This window comes from Nannospalax galili, unplaced genomic scaffold, assembly GCF_000622305.1.
Source record: "Nannospalax galili isolate Female #2095 unplaced genomic scaffold, S.galili_v1.0 scaffold364, whole genome shotgun sequence".
Lineage (NCBI taxonomy): Eukaryota > Metazoa > Chordata > Mammalia > Rodentia > Spalacidae > Nannospalax > Nannospalax galili.
In genome coordinates, this window is record NW_008352752.1 from 3612623 (window position 1) to 3617079 (window position 4457).

General features: G+C 44.2%; 1 long non-coding RNA gene across 1 annotated transcript in view; it reads left to right on the plus strand.

Annotated features, from left to right (window-relative positions):
- LOC103747517 overlaps positions 1-3247 on the plus strand; it is a 26645-nt gene extending 23398 nt beyond the window's left edge. Inside the window, exons 2-3 of the long non-coding RNA XR_607848.1 lie at positions 1482-1626; positions 2620-3247. This is a non-coding gene — a long non-coding RNA (uncharacterized LOC103747517). The remainder of the gene's footprint in view (positions 1-1481; positions 1627-2619) is intronic.
- The last annotated feature ends 1210 nt before the right edge of the window (positions 3248-4457 follow it).

Sequence of the window (4457 nt, forward strand, 5' to 3'; positions counted from 1 at the left end):
AGAGGGGGAGGGGAAGGAGAGAGAGAGGGGAGGGGGAGGAGGGGGGAGGGGAAGGAGAGAGAGAGGGGGAAGGAAGAAAAAGAGAGGGAAGGGAGGAGGAAAGGAAGAATGAGGAAGGGAGGGGAGAAGAGGGAAGGAGGGAGGGGAGGAAGAAAAGAGAAATTGTCTGCTGTGTTCTTTCAAAGCAGAGGCGCCTGCACAGTCGCCTCAAACAAGCTATTCTCTAGACCGCTGTATGTCAGTACCTGGCTAAGGACCCGGATGAGAGAGCCACTCAGCTAAATGTTTGCTAACTGTTGCTTTTTGGCAAAGTTCAAAGCTTTCTCAGGGATGAGATTACAAAAGAGGGTCTCAGTGTTCCCAAGTAATAAATCTGGTGGTACATTTAGATAACACTTAGAGCAATGCATCCTGAATTAGTGTCTTGGAAGCAGTACATGACCAGGGGTGCAAACAGGTCTGGTTGCCTTCATCCCAGGACAAGCCCACAGTGTTCCTGAAATGTCAAACCCAGGACTATTTCAGTGACCTTAGGAAACAGCTTTCAGCTCTGTGTGACCTTCTCTGGCATTAACCAGAATAGTGTGTTAAGATACATAATCCATCTCATATTACAGGAGACTGGGCAATGGAAGAGGACACTTTAAAAGGGATTTTTCTCTCTTAGCCTCTTGAGAGACCACAAAAATCTATGGCCTCCGTTAATGTTGACGTATTTTTTGAGAAGGAAATATAAGATGTGGGGTGTGTGAGTTTGGTCTTCTAGGGTTAATAAGTAGAACATTCTTAAGCCTCATGCTATATGGATTTTTTTCCAGTAAGAAAAGAAAACATTTCCTTTTCTGTGGGTACAATAATCTCATTTCCAGGAGGATAGGAGAATTTGGAAACATCTCCAGACTCCATTTCCATGGCCCTTCAGCTACGTGCCCACTGTCAAACTTTTTTTTCCAAGGGTTCTAGATCAGACATCTGGACATACAGATGGATTCTGAAACCTAGCAGATTTTAGAGAAGAGAAGTGTTTCAATTAGCTGGTGTGCTTAAAGACAATAGTAGCTATTCCTTTTTACATCAGGTGGCCTGAGTACTGTTTCTCAAGTACACTGAGGTCTCTCAGGAGCTGTATTCAGTGGTGTTCCAGTTACTCTCTATTGCTGTAATAAAAACACTGACCAAAAACAACTTGGGAAGGAAAGGATTTATTTTATCTTACATTTCCTGGGTCACAGTTCTTCACTGGGGGAAGTCAAGCAGGAGCTGAAGTACAAACCATGGAGGGCGCACCTTACTGGCCTGTTCCCCCGGCCTGTGCTCAGCCTGCTTTTTTATACAACACAGGCCCACCTGCCCAGGGGCGGCACTGTTCACAGTGGGCTGGGCCCTTCCACATCACTTAATAATCAAGAAAATGCCCCACGGACATGGCCACAGGTCAATTCAATGGAGGAAATTCCTCAACTGAGGTTCCTTCTACCCAGGTGTGTCAAGTTGACAACTGAAGCTGTCCAGCACAAATGGGGACTTTGATTGGACCTGGGCATCCCAGAGGGCCTGTCATCCTCCAGGACCTGTCACCTCTTTACAGCTTGGCTGATGGCTTCCAAGAAGGAACAGTTCAAGAAGGTGAGCACAATGTGCAATCATTTCCCAACCTTCTGCTGACATTCATTTGCTTGCTAATATGTCATTGGCTGAAGCAAGTCTTGTGTTCAGGTCCAGAGCCGGTAGGGTGAGTGGAGTATTCAAAGGTATAAGGACCAAGAGGTGTGGCTCATAACTGGCTGCCAGTATCTCCCCAACTGTCAGTGCCAAGGTAGGATGGCTTGTTCACAGTCTTTGACTTTGCAGTCTTAGAAATTCAGTGTGGTTAGTGCATGTTTAGCCCCATCCTTTGCTTTCAAATTGCCTCTCATTCTCAGAGACTATTAGCAGGATTATTGTGTTATTATTTCAAGACTCTGTCTCCTTGACCACAGATTATCAGACCAGAGTAGACATCTCACCTAACAAAAGAATCATTCTTTTCTCTGGATTGGTTCAATCAGATTCTCTTCTATAACTTTGGAGTTGAAATGCTGATAGACTACGATCTGAGTTGGCAGAAAAATTATATAAGCTCTCCTGAATACTCTAAAACGACGAGTAACATCTGTAATATGACCCTGCCTCCTGAGAGGACTGGAAAATGAGACTGCCAAGCCAAAGGTGACAATGATCCAAGAAACACTGGTCAGCAAAGAGCTGCTAGAGGGCCCCAAAATAGAATAGAACCTATAAGCTATTCTCTAACACGTATCACGTTTTTGCTAGCCCAGAGAGGATAAGTTATGTGGAGCAGAGCCTGGAGAGATCAACCAGATGAATCCAGTCTAGATTAGTCACAACAATCGACTTGACAGACTCGCATGCATAGTAATAGTTTGGTATTGTAAATCATCAACATGTTGAGGCTGTTTGCTATGCAACATTATTGTGCCAACAGCGGGATGAATATAACTTTCAGTGTGAAGGGTCTGACTGGCCAATGCCTTGCCCCACTGGTCACTTGGGGCCTCAGTCACCTTTATCTTCTGGTTCTACTAATGCTTTCAATATTGGCTTTGTGTGTATTTTCAGAGCCTGGTCAACGCCTGTGGGAAATGCCAACTGGAAGCCAGTCTGGAAAGCCTTTGGGAAGGAAAAAAAATACGAACAATATTTAAAGACCCAAACCTGGAAGTTGCTCACATCCTTTCCATTTAGAGTCAACTGGGAAGAATGTAGTCACAAGACTATACCTAGAAGGGAAAATTAGCTTTTGATGAGCAGTTAGCAATCTCCTCTGACAGATGGTGTCTTGGCCCATTTTGTGCTGCTATAACAGATTATCTGATCCTGGGTAATTCATAGCAGAGTTATTTCTTAAAGTTCTGGAAGCTGGGATATCCAAGATCTAGAGGCCAGGAACTCCAGTCCTCTTGCTGGTAGGAGGGCAAGAGAGTGAATTGATCTCACAGTTCAGACTCTTTTGCAATCAGAACAGATCCATTGAAGAGCCCTTAAACATTCCACCTCTCAACATAGTTGCATTGAGGATTATGCCTCAATGAAGGATTGTCTGCTTTTGATTGGTCTGTGGGCATTTCTACAGGGGATTGTCTTAATTAACATTCAGAGTGATGAAGGCCTCCAAAACAGGCCATAAACAGAGTGGTTCAAGGCTTCAGAAACTTTCATCTTGAAGAGAATATTTAGGAAATAAAATGCCTGCCTTTAACTTTTTTCGATTTATTTTTATTTTATGTGTATGAGTGTTTAGTCTGCATGTATGTAAATGCACCTGCATCATGCAATGCCTATAAAGGCCAGAAGAGGGTGTCAGATCCCCTGGAACTGGAGTAACAGACACTTGTTAGCTGCCATGTGAGTGTCAGGAACTGAATCCGGGTCCTCTGGAAGACCAGCCCTCTTAACCACTGAGTTATCTCTCCAAACCCAAAATGTCTGCCTTTAAATGTTTCAAAGTAGATCATGGTGAGAGAGAAGGATTATTCTGTCACATCTCCAGGACTAAATTAATGAGACACAATAGGGAGAAAATACAGAGAATGTATTTATGTTCATTATAGGAAAAGAAGACTCTACTGGAGAAATACAAATTTATTTATACCTCAGACACACTTTAGACTAGCAGAAGAGTCAAAAACTAAATGCTAGAATTTGTTGAATAATATATGGTGACAGACAGTATTAGGGCTCTTTCAAGAACTTTCCGCCCTGGAAGTCTAGCTTGGTGAGGCTCCATCCTCTCTTGCTGAATCTTCTGAGGAGGCCACTGTCCTCCACTTACCTTAATTTATACAAGTTTCTGTCTTGGTGTCTTCTCTTACTGAATTTATCTCCCCAGTTGTGGAAGCCATTTATTATAGCTCCACAACCTTCTCTTCAAAGCTCAGGGCTCACTGGCAATCCCGCAGAGACGATACACAAGTTAGGCTTGGGGGTGGAAGTCTTCTAGATAACCTCTTCGTGGTGTTGCATATCCTCTGGGCTGTGGGTTCTGTGGTGGATGGAGAAGCTGGCCAGGACAGGGAAGGAAGGCAGCATCTCACTTAGTCATCCTATGGTTCCTGGAAGAAACCTGAGACCTTCAAGAAAGGACACACAACCCTGGCCAGTATGCCCCTGCAGATACCGTCGGGTCTGCTACATTGCCATGCACTGAATGTTGCTTGGAAGGTGAGTGGGATGGTCTGGAAGCTCTGTCAGTGGAAGATGTCCACTGTCTATCCGTATCTCCTTCGAGAAGCACTGAGGGAAGATGCCTCCACACCGTTAGGAGATCCTTTTTTAATTTGTTTATTGATTGATATTTCTCTCTCTGTCTCTCTCTCTCACTCTGTGTGTGTGTGTGTGTGTGTGTGTGTGTGTGTGTGTGTGTGTGTGTGTGTATACGTGATACAGCCAGCGCACGT